Genomic DNA, 12,886 nt, shown 5'->3' with positions numbered 1-12,886 from the left:
TGAGGCCTTTTAACCATAAAATGATTATCAACTTTTAAAATAAGATGTACATTCTGGGAGACAAACTAAAGATGTATGCTTAAAACCAAGACAAATCTTTCAGAGTATCCTTTTGTGAATCATTCAGGTACAGACACTACATTCTCTTGCATCCACACAGCAGGCTCCCTGCCTTCGGTCATTATTTAACAAACAAATTGCTTGTTTTGACTTGTACGTGCAGGATGCCTTCCCTTCCTAAGTGTATGCAAAGTGCCCTATTCAATCTCCATTTATTTGCCTGATTTCTCCATATCTGAGTTAGTTGCAGCACACCACTTATTTCACAAACTGAGATTTCATCTTTTGCACCTGTCCTGGAAGAACTTCTCTGCCTTGCAAGGCAGTGCTATCCATATGTATTATATGCCAAGAATGTCTTCTTTTAGTCACACAATGGATCTTTTATGGAAAAACACTGGAGATAATGCAGTGCTACTATACAAGTTTCAGATACTCCTAGCAGGAATCTAGAAGTAGGAAAGTGTCAACAATATTACAAAATCCTTTAACATTAAGAGCAGTAAACTCTCTCTCGGCAATTTCAAGCATTAGTCATTCTGTAGTTTTAAAGATTTTCAACACTGTAGTGTATGTTTTAGCACATTTTTAAAATACAAGCAAGATAAAAGAAATAGTAATCCTGATGAGCAATCTTAAATGAAAAGATTTTTAATGCCAAATTTTACTAATGAATTAGCAAATAAACTATCTTAATATAAAATATTCCAGTATCAACACCCAGCGTAATTCTCATATGACCGGCAGGAAATAGAGCTTTACCTTCAGATTTCAAACTATGTTAAGGTTTGAGAAATGTTTTCTTGGCACAGTCACCAACTGAAGTTTCTTCAGTGAATGTATCTACCAAGAGGACTTTTAATATTTGTTAAGAAAAACTGTAATGAGTACTCTGTGTGTTCAGTGCTGTCTTCCTGGTAATTCTGCTAACACTGAGCTTTGTTGTCTTGCATATTTTGAGTGTCGGAGTTCTAGTCTGGGGTCTGATTCAAAGACCGTCAAAAGTCCTCCTAAGGGAATGATATTTATTGACTGAATCATTCTCAAAAGTTATCGAATGCTGAGACTCTGATGACAGGTTTTGTGTATGTCTCACAAGTAAAATATATCTTTAGACGTTTTTAAGAGAAAATATAATTTAAATGTAAAGTTGTAATGAAGAGATAAAATGAGTTAATGCCGCACTGAATAAAGACTCTTGAGACATGTCACATTTTCATTATAGTTTACCTTTCCTGTTCATATTATTTAAGACTCAACTTGATTAACTTAATTCCCTAATGCTTGTTCTAAAATTTGTATTTTTTACTTAAGTTAAAAATATATATAAATACAGAATACTCACATGCATTGAGATCAAGTAAGGATCTTCCTTTTAAGTATATGGAATTTGGGTAATTTTCCATGTAGCTTTAGTAGAGAAGATGGAGAAACATAGTTTATAAATGCTAACGGTATTTGACTGCTGCCCATGTAGAGGCTTGAAGCCAAATGGACAAAGCATCAGCTCTGATGCCATGAATTTGAGTTTGGCAGAGATGGAGATTTGACTCATGGATGCATTCCAAAGGGAAGAATAAAAAACAAATTGAACGTCACAGTCATCACTGCTATAGCAGTGCCTGGTGAGTAGCCTCAGGAAATGTCAATGGGGTAGATTCTTGACTGAGATTCTGTGAGTGGGAAGAAGCTCAGATCATTTGGGACAGGAAGGATATGGGGGAGTATTGGCTCAAAGGCATGTTCTGACTTCCTTTCCAGCATCAGAAAGGTCTTGAATAGGTGCACCACTTAAATAATTCATAGTCAGGACTGCAGCTTCTCTGCAGCTTTTGTGAACAGTATAGCAGGTTGTTTAGATATAAATTGAGGTGAGTTGGACCTCTATCATTACTAAACTACCATTAATTCAGTGAACTTTTAAAGATTGGAAGAATGAAAAAGTGTTATGCACAGGCACATGAAATACTTACATCACAGAAACTTCCATCACAGAGGATTCAGATTTACCCAGCTGGACCCAGATAATGCTTCTGTATCATTTATCTCTCATACAGTCAGCATTTATTTACTCTTGCTAATGAAATTTGTTTTAGAAAGTCATTCCATTTTACAGTCAGAGCAATTCAAGGAATAGACACAATAGATTTTCTGGAGGGAAAAAAAAAAAAAAAGCTTTTAGTCTAAAATATTTCAAGATTTTTTTATGGCAGAAATCTCAGCATGGAAAGTGGTTACACAGCCCTATCAAACAGCCCATTAAGAAAATTGAGGTAAACAATGATGGACTAAGTCTTCCTTTTCTGTAATAGTGACACAAGGATGCAAGGATGTTATGACTATCTGAAGAAAGAAACACTGGAGCAGCTTCTTTTGGAGCAGTATCTTTACTGCTATGAACTATAGTGGAGCAGATGTCTGTGGTTCCTGTGAGACTAAGGCCAGAACGTGGCTCATTCTGTTTAACCCTTTTCATATAACTTTACTGTGTGTGCATAAATGACTTTGACTTGACACGGAAAGAAATAAGTCAGGCTGGTTTTAATGAGATCTAGATTATTAACTGCAACACACATTGTTCTTTTTCATACACTGAGCACAGCAGAGTAAATTTTAATTGTGATGCTTAGGGATTTTCATTAGCAGTGAAGCCCCTTGTGTGATGAGATGAGAGTATTCCCTAAAGAGTACAGAAGTGAAAAGGATAGAATATGAAATGAACAGAGCTCAACAAAATGAAGGACAGAGCCAACACTGTTGCAGAAAAGAGGTCACCTTAGGAAGACGCATGATTAAATACAACCTAGACTATACACACCTTGACAAGTAGCAGGGAGAAATCAGTACTTAGTCTAGCCATACTGAAATGGTAAAATGTAGATGGATTTGCAGTGGTTTTGAAAGCCAAAATAGGAACAAGAATTTCACTGACTAGCAAAGCCAGATTCATGGCTTTTACAACTACAGTGCACCAATTTATACGGCCTTTAAATTGAAAAAGCATTTCTTTAAAAAAAAATGCACACCATTTGAAAATGATTTTCTTTTCTCACCAGTCAAATGGAACTCAGTAGTACTACTCCTACAGGAAGGAAAATTTCAGCTTTACATTTTAACAGAGCAAGAAACAGAAACAGATGTAAAATTTAAGTGAAACACATCTTGGGAATGAAGTTAAGAAAAAAAAAAAGAGAGAAAAATCTCCTTAGAAAAACTTTAAAATGTGGACAAACCAGAACAGAAACAAACTATGGATGAAGAATACCAATCAGCACCATGCAAATTAAAACTCTAAACAGCATGAGTGCTGAGAGCTGTGAGCAGAAGAAAGCAGGCAAATCATCAAAGAGAAATGACTGACAGAGGGTCCTGCGATTACCAGTGAGCAACAGCATGCCTTATACAATTCAGCTGCAAGTTGAGTGAGATGATAAAAGTTTAATAATTGTCTGAGCTCTTGTGAGTCAGTAAAGGGGCCACACTGAGCTCTCACAGGTATTCGATGTTCAACAGTGAACAGCTATTTATTTCCTAATTTGTCTGGGATGCCCATAAGAGAAGGCTTTATCCTGGTGTTATCCTCTTCAACAAAACTCTTCTAGAACAATGGTCATTGATTACTATTTGATTTTTTTTTCCTTTAAGTAGTACTTCCTTTCAAACAATTTTTTCTTCACATTTGGATATCCCAAAGTGTTTTCAAGTTTCACTGTGTAATCTCATGAAAAAAAAAAAAAAGGCCTTTCAAACAGTTTTTAATAGTGGCTGCCCTGCCTTTCTGTTCTAAAAACAATTTACACAATTCTGCAGTTGAACCTACTCATCAGAGAGATTTATTAGCACTGTCAGTCACAGTAAAGATTGTGGTTACTACTTCACAGGACTGCTAAAAATACAATGGTTAAGGTAACAAATTTGATTCTGGTGCCACTGTGTATTTTCTGTTCGTTGTCTTTTTTGTTTTTGTTTTTAAAACTGTCTGGATTAAAAAAGAAAAAAGAAAAAAAGGAAGAAAAGAAATAAATGTTGAAAGTAGAAACATGGCACAAGAACTCACTTACATGGAAAAACTTTGTTTTCTCATTTTTGCCTATTCTCACCCATACTTGTATCAAAAGTAACTCAAATGATACTGATATTCTCCCTTCAAGGTGGAGAAACTAAATAGAATATGGCTGTCTACTCACTCTACTCACATCTATGACTGATGGAGAGATGTCACGCCCAAGAATTATATCACATGGCCTTGGCCTGGCATGCAGTCTCGTTTGCAAAATGAAAAGAATGGTGAGACAAACAGTCCTTCCTCTGTGACAAGCTTCACAGATTTCACTGCTGTGTTAATAGACAGATGAACATGTTTTGCATATTTAAACTATTTGGAGTAAAAAAGAAAGTGAGTCCATACTACCAAGGACAACACACTCAGACACACAGTCTGTTTGTGTGGTCTTTTGTGTAGCCAGGAGCTGAACTCAATGTTCCTTATGGTTCCCTTCTAACTCAGGATATTCTCTGATTCTGTGATTCAGTGATTCCACTGTGTCTAGAAGTTTACCCCCAAAGTACATTATCTTCTCAAGTAATTCTGAACACATTCTCTATGTACACTGAGCAGATGTACTGTGCGTCTTCTCTCAGCTGACCAGAAGCAATAGGTCTGCACTACCACAACTCTGAACATGAGTTAATGTCCTTGCTTCCCAGATGAGCTTATTAGACTGGGTTGAATGCCTCATTAACCCTATGAATGTGGCTTCTAGTTGGTTCAGAGTTCACATAGCATCTTTGGGGTGCCTACAAAAGACAGGTGAAACTGCACTATGTTGTATTTTAAAACCAAACCAGCAGAGGGATTTAAATATAATTCTTTAAATATGGACCTTTGTAAATAAGTATAGGAGAAAAATAATCACAAGTGTACCAGAGGAAGAGTTAAAGAGACTTTTCCTTTCACTGACTGTTTCAGGAGAGCGAGATAGGAGTTTATCACCTGCTGTAAAGTGTGCTCAGGCAGGATGGAAAGAATGGTTTGCTGACCTTATAACAACATAGTTGTTAATCTCATGCATGCACCTAGTGCCTTGTTTCAGAAATCTGGCTTGTGCTGAATCAAATGTATAAGGATCATGACATAACGGTAGTGCTAAGATGCTCAAAACCTACATAAGCCAGATGTAAAGAACTGGCAAGGGACAAAAGAAAAATCTCAACTACACATGATTCCTGGAAGAGCTAATTGTGTAAAGAAGCTCTGGAAAAAACTAGTAGACTTTCATTTATATACATTCAATGAAATAGTTATTTCCTTCATAAATTAACTCCCATTTCTCAAACTTCCCATTCTATTTGTATCTCTAGAATCTCTGTCTATTTGCCTTTTTTTTTTTTTTTTTTCCCAATTAATAACGTATTAATGAGGGGTATGGTTCAGTGGGCATGATGGTGGAGGGTTGATGGTTGGACTAGATGATCTCAGTGGTCTTTTCCAACTGTAATGATTCTATGATTCTGTGATTCAATATATATACAGAGTTCTATAAAATACATGGCACTAACATAAAGAAGAAGCATATTTAGTGCTTTTCTTTTTTGGTTGTTTTTTTTTTCTTGTTTTTGGTTTTGCTTTTGTTTGCTGTTTTTTGAGGAGAAAATCTTAAGTGGTTACTAGCAGGAAATACAGACAAGGCTGCTTTTACAGTTTGGGATTGTGTAGGAAACTCGAAAACATACTGGCATAGAGAAAAGTTCATAGCTTCTCCATTTATGAGTATCTGTTTATATTTTATATGGTCTTACAGTAATGGAGAGAACATTCATTTCCAGTGGGCACAATGAAAATGTGCTAGGCTTTATAAAGGAGCAGCAAGGTTTGTGAATTCAGTAGGGTTTGAGATCTCAACAAAACCTCAGTGGTTCTGACGGTCATCGACCCTTCTGCATTCAGTTTTCCAACACAGAGCCATTCTTTTTGCAACAGCGCTGTCTCCTGCAGCTGACAGTTATTTGACACACTTAAATGGCCACAGTAGGTATTAAAAGCCATCCGCCACTAATAACCTTCATTGTTAAACAGAAGCAGGTGGTCCATCTCGACTCCTTAGTAAAACATGGAAAATGGTCATTTTTTCACTGCTGGAATTAACACTAATTGACACAGATTAACATTCTGGTAGTGCCATACACTGGCACTAGTAGAAATGTATAGGTGCAAAAGGAGGGAAGTTTTCCAATGTACATTAATATCTTTCCCAAGAAGAAAATTCTGCCTAGGCTTTGAAAAATAAAATTGTGTTACTAAAGGAAATGTCCTCAGTGCTGTGCATGAGTCCAACTCCCCTTCTGTGTGTTAAAAATCAAGACCCAAACTCTGTAGACAAGACTGTTCAATTAAAAAAACCCACATAATTAGATCGTAGTTTTAGACGAAGGAACTGGTAATTCTGCAATTACCTTTCAACTGTAGGAATATCCTGCTCCAGTAAAAGTCCCACTGAATTAAATAAGGACACTTGAGAAGCAAGATAATATTCAATGCAAATATTAGCTTCAGAGCTTTAGACGCTGATGTAAATGATTTCATCAGAAGTACCACAAAACATGTGCTTGATCTGAAGGATAAAGACCACCATAGTTTTACGTTAAATACTGACAGGTAAATGCTGCCAAATTAACACGAATATGAACTTAAAAAGGGAAGTTAATTTACGTTTGCATTTTTATTTTGCATATTAAAACTTCAAGTTTCAGCATTAAAAAAAAATCTATTATCATTTTGTTTCCTAAATATTTCTTCATTTAGATCATTTTGTCCTCTACTCATTTGTCAGTTGAACCAAAAATCCTTAATTGCTTTCAAAGTCCATGTAACTATTTAACTATATAGATCTCTGTATATCAGTCAACATGAACGGTTGCAATGTCCACGTTACAAAGAACAACATGGTGCTTTACATTCCAACGCATCAGCTCTTCCCTTTAGAACTGTAAACAGCTGACCTATTTTTATGGTTCAACAAAATATTGTTTTTATAATCTCTGTATCTAGAGAGTAAATAAAAATTTTTGCTTCCACCTTGTAAACTGAAAAACATTTCTAGGTCCATTTTAAACAACAAATTTTAGATTGAAAAAATACTAAGAAAAGAGATTTGTTGTGTAGCCTGGGGCAAGTTCCTAATGAACGCACAGAAACATCTCTATTGATATGTTACACATTTTCCAAATCATCAGTAGAGATGAAATCACTGAGTGTTTTCTCCTGGTCAACATTGTCTAAGGAATAAATTTGAAGACTAAAACATTATGGTCATGTGAAATGATTATGAAATTTATAGAGAGAAAAACCTGGAATTTAAACATTCAGAGCAATGAAAATGCACTAAAATCAGTACAGGCATACTGATTTATGTTATTTAAGGTATGGCCATAATGTCACTACATATATTAACTGGGTGTATGCAACTGTATCCAGCTGTTCAGATGTCTATTTCTGTTACACTTTTCTTTCCTTGAAAGAAAAGTTTAGCAATTATAGAAGTCTCACCCAAAGGCATTTCCAAGAGAAAGACAACAAAGTTGTTTTCTCTAGCTTAAAAAATATATAAAATAGTCACTTCCCTTACCCATCCACAAAAACTAATTCCTCCACCAACACTTTGCATTGACAGAATCACCTGAAACTGCCTACTGATCAGATTAGACACAAGTTAATTTCTAACTAAATTGCCTCATGACATATCACAAGCCATCACACATTGCACAGTGTGGTGCTTCCATTATGTGCAGTGACATTACTAGGAGATACGTCATGTTCAGAAAGCACCGTCTCTTTAATTGCCTGTCATTACAAAACACTTCTGTTTTAAATAACAACAAATCCCAGCAACTTTCTTTTCATGACTGAATTTATACTGCTCTGTATTGAGTCTTAGAGGCAAGGCAGAAGAATGGGTCAGTGACAAGAAAGGATAGCTGCCAATCAGCTGCACGGAGCAGAGCTAATGGAATGGTCTCACCTTCCACAATCATCTGTCTCCAGGAATGTTATCATCTCTAGAAGCTCCTTCAAAAGCACAGTTAACAAGCTGGACTTTTAGTAGAGCTTTTGGTAAGGAAGATATGCTTGTGAAATCCCTTTGGGCTTTTCCCCTCATCTCTGAGAGGGCTACACCTTTGCAAACCTTAATTGGGGTGAGATGACATGGGCAGAACAATGGTCTAAAAAACTTGCAGCAGATTTTGGAATGGGGTTAAACACAAAGAGTTTTGTATTTCTAGGATTCTCAGGCACAGTGTAGACGAAGGAACAACCATTGAGGTTACCCCTAATTCTTACCTTACTGATGAACACATAGGACCATCTCCCTCCACTTTCTGTTCAGCACTGCCCCTTTCTCAATGGTGTGCACTCATCATCAGTGTCCTGGGAAAACTGAGCAGTTCTGTTGATTTAAACACATCAGCATGAATGCAAAGGAGTACTTGACCTGAAATGAGACACAGTTACTTCTGAAATGGATGGTAAAATAAAACTAAAGATAAAAATCAGATTTAGAGGTTGTTGGGTTGTTTTTTTTTGTTGTTGTTGCTTTGTGTTGTTTTTGTGTGTTTTTTTTTTTTTCAAATGTACTAATAATCCCATCCTAATTATTCAAGGTATTTCTATGGTTTTCCACTCTCTTCAGGCTATATGCCATGTCATGTCACCATCTCATCTTGAATTTCATTTTGTATGTGCATCATGAGGAATGAGACTGTCCCACCTTTCTCAAACCTCAGTTTTCCATTGTGTCCAAATGATTCTCATGGAGCAGAAGAGGTGAACATAGCTATCTGTGCAGATATTGAAAAGTAGAGAAACAACTGTGTTCTTTTGACTATAGACATTTTTTAGGCTTACTGGGAGAAACAACACTAGCAGCAAGACACAAGGATACAACAGATAACTTTTGTTCTCACCATCAAATTTATAAACAGCAACAAAAATCATCTCCCATCAGCAGCAAAAACAACTGGGCACTACATACTGCTGCAACAGCATAGTGCTCATACAGCATTTGTGCTTAGTGCAGTTAGATTTTGACACAAGTTATCATCTAAAAGAATTTGATGCCACCAGCTTTATGTTCAAGGCCTGTCCATTTCACACAACAAAAGCATCAAACAGCTTGCCAAAATTGGCAACTGTAGCTAAAAAGAGGACAAAGCATTAAATCAAAGCAGCATTAAAAAATGTCAGAGTACAAAATCTTCTACGAAAGAGGCTGGCAGGGGAAGTGCAGGAGGTGAACTATTGAAAAACAACATCTGTACAGCTGATATGTCTTGATGTTGCCTGTAGCCTCTCCAATACTTCAGCCACAGTTTATTCAAAGTAAACTAGGAAGCAAGTGCTTCCCCTTCTCCTTCAATATTTTTTACCTAACCCCATTTTTTCTATTATTTTTCAAATCACCATATTTTATCATAAACGCTTCTTAAAATCATTTTATGGACTCAGAAATCCTAAGTTCATTCAACTGGGCACACCAAAACTAATCTAAAAGTACTGACCTGGTTTTTGAAATTTATAATTTTTTAGGGTTTTTTTTGTTTGTTTGTTTTTGTTTTTGTTTTTGTTTTTAACCTGAAGAAAACAGGAACCATAAGATCTCATCTTGAGCACATTCCAAAGAAGTCATATAAGCAAACAAGCAGCCCTTTCCTTCACCCTGGATAATGGATTTTTCTAACAGGCTCAGCCTTGCTCATCTTGCTATTCCAGTCTAGTTGATTTTGATGATGTGAAGCTAAAACAAGAGTTCTGGAAAATCCCATGTCACTTATCATTTAAACAGGAAGAATCACTTGTCCATACAAAAACAAAAGCCTGTAAATGAAAACTGAACAAGCTTTGTAAATTTTGTTTCTGCTTTGTAAAACTTGGGCTTTTTACTTGGCTGTTAAGGTGGTGGTGGTGGTATCTACTGCAAACAGACTCGATGGGGATTTAATATAAGCCAGGTTCATTTCATACCGATACTCAGCTTTGTTACTTATGATAAGCTTCCCTGACCATGGAACAATAACAAGACTTGAAGACAAATAATGCTTCAGTCAATTAGACTTTATTTTGGAAAGGATTCATAGCAATTCAGTGATTGAAAATTGCATGGCTTTTTCCCTCCTTCAGTAATTATTTTGATTTATTCCTTGTAGCTGATTCAAAGCTGTCTAGTGGGATGTTTTCCTCACTGGAAAATGGAGTTTGAGAGTCTTTGTAACCTTTATTCTCATCACAACCATAACTAACAGCTGAAGGAAGGCAGTGATAAGAATATTTTTCAAGTGATCCAGGCTTTGCATGGGAAGCTGTATGGAGGGACATTTTTACTACCCATGTAACTTGAGATTTTGCCCCAGCTGCTGAGGATTTAATTGTTTGGTTTTTTTTTTTTTTTTTTTTTCAGCAGATTCAGACATTGACATTTGACTTTGAGGGCCTCCAATTTTATTACCTGGAATTAGTTAAACACTGATTAGGTGTGAACCTCTTCCAAGAGCAGGATAATCAGGAAATATCACATTTTATTTAGTACTCTACTCACAAATAAAAATACTAAAACCTTTGCTTTTTTAAATATCAGAGGAATCTTGTTCAGTTTCTGAGTTTTCTATTTTCTCTGCAATTAAATTAGACTACAAAAGATGTTCCAGGCAGTTCAGAGCTGGCATCTCTGACCAAAAATTGTATATTAGACTTTCAAGAGATTCAAAAAGCTCCAAGAGAAAATAGTAAGTCAAAATATGTGAAGTATTTACTTGTATACCAATGCTTTTTGAAAGCTTTATTTTCTAAATGACTTATCTGTACTAAAATAGACTACAATATCATAACAATCCCGTAATACTTCTACCTTAATATCTGTTAAAATAATTTCTTTTTATTTTACAGATTGTACAATAAGCATTTATAGACACTGAAACCTACTACTTAGTTCTAAAAAGACAGAATCAGAAGTCTTAGATTCTATTTCTGGTTTTATCCCTGATTTGCTGTGCAAAGATAGAGAAATCAGTTCAGTTTATAGATCTATCTGAAAATGTATAGACATATAAATTCAATTTACAACAGTTTGGGATTCTTAATTCAGAGCAATCTCAATCTATTGTATTAGGAAATTGATCAAATGACTAGGGGGCTGGAGGTTGGAATAGGTTGGTAATAGAGGTAACTCCTTTTATTTGGCAACACTGGCAAGAAGGTGTTTCTGCTTGATACTTTATCATATACAGTGGTAGAGGTGAACTAAATAACAGTAAATAACAAATAGTTAAAAACAAATGTGAGTGTTAGAACATGTCTGCCTTTCTTCAAGTCCAAATTCAGGTATTCACATGACATTTAGATATTATCCAAAAATAGTACACTGTATGAGCATTAATGCTCAGTAAGCACAGTATTTCATAAGGGTTGAACACAACAAACTTCAGGGGATTCACACTAATACTGTTAATATTGTTTAGCATTTATCTGTCTCCAGGTGTTTGGAGACTCATATGAAAAGTTATAAATATGCACTAAGTGCAGCACTGTTTCTCCTTGATATCTAAAACTTTTCTTCAGATAAAAGACAGAAGCAATCACATACCTACAAAAACACTCAACAATGTGCTTGCTGGGTATTTGACATTCCTTTTTAATTTACACCTATCAGAAAATACAGAGGCTTAATCATTCCCTGCATGATCAGTAAATCAAAGAATTAGAATAACTTCCTGCCTTTTGGGCATGGAGGGGATAGACTTTCATAAGCATCAATTGAAAAATCCATTCCCAGGATACAGATCTAATGAAAATGTGCTTCTCTACCTATTTTCTTCATTTTTAACTGAGCAATAATTGGTAATAGGTATCTCAGACACTCTACTAGACTTCCAAACCGGTCAAGAAACATCGTCACCAAAAATACCCAGATTCTTATTTTATGCTTGTCTCCTTTCCCTTCCATTCCACTGACTGTTTCATGTACTGATTTTGGTAATGGGGGAAGAAAAAAAAAGGCAAAAAAAAAAAAATGTTAATAATCTGTTGGCAATATCGTAACTACGGGACTTGTCTAGATGATGCAGCACAGAGCAGGCAAGGAGTGTTTATACCGCATCAGAACTTGAAGCCAGTTTTTCTTCACAACTCACCAAACACAGTGATACCATTTCTAGTTTCACCCAGACTTTCTAAGGCTCCTTGAGTACCTTTTCTCCTGTGATGTTAAAGTCTGAGCACTAATACAACAGCTAAACATTTATTAGGATTTACAAAGCTGGCCCTCAGTTAGTTCCATGACCTCCACTCACCTTCTCAAATACCTGTAAATCCAGCTGTATGTTACTCCTGGTGTGTATCCCATTTGGTTGTGTGTGAGCTGTCAATCTTATAGAAAATATTTTGGCAGAGCAGTTTTGTATCCATACCTTTAAACCTGCTAGAAATAGTTAATTTCTTTAAAAACTGATCAGTAAAATCAAAATGCATAATTCCTGTCTTGTTTTATCTCCCTGTGATACAGATTACAGCATAATTCTTTACAGTTTGTTGAGAATGAAGTATCTGTCTATTTTTTCTTTTCTTATTATTCATTTACGTGTTCTATGAGATCTCTATTTTTCCATTCTTAGGGGAACATAAAATGTGTTAGAAGAGAGCAGTAGAAAACCATCTTGCTGCTCTCTTGCAGAGACCAACGAGGCCACACCTAAGAGGCCACAAAATGCCATTTATTTCCAGACTTCTAGATTGGAAGATGGACAATCAACACTTCGTATGCCTTAGTCCCATATCACT

At 35.8% G+C, this 12,886-nt stretch overlaps 1 long non-coding RNA gene across 1 annotated transcript; it reads right to left on the bottom strand.

Moving 5' to 3' along the window:
• Window positions 1-2,033: 2,033 nt before the first annotated feature.
• On the bottom strand, window positions 2,034-12,520 carry LOC128076111 (uncharacterized). Its single transcript, XR_008204253.1, has 3 exons — window positions 12,400-12,520; window positions 8,399-8,549; window positions 2,034-2,211 (listed from the first exon to the last, which is right to left on the bottom strand). It is a non-coding gene; the product is annotated as an uncharacterized LOC128076111 (long non-coding RNA).
• Between the last annotated feature and the right edge of the window lie 366 nt (window positions 12,521-12,886).

The sequence above is a fragment of the Tympanuchus pallidicinctus genome, unplaced genomic scaffold (assembly GCF_026119805.1).
Source record: "Tympanuchus pallidicinctus isolate F22 unplaced genomic scaffold, pur_lepc_1.0 scaffold13, whole genome shotgun sequence".
NCBI lineage: Eukaryota > Metazoa > Chordata > Aves > Galliformes > Phasianidae > Tympanuchus > Tympanuchus pallidicinctus.
This window is presented reverse-complemented; position numbering and strand designations above follow the sequence as displayed.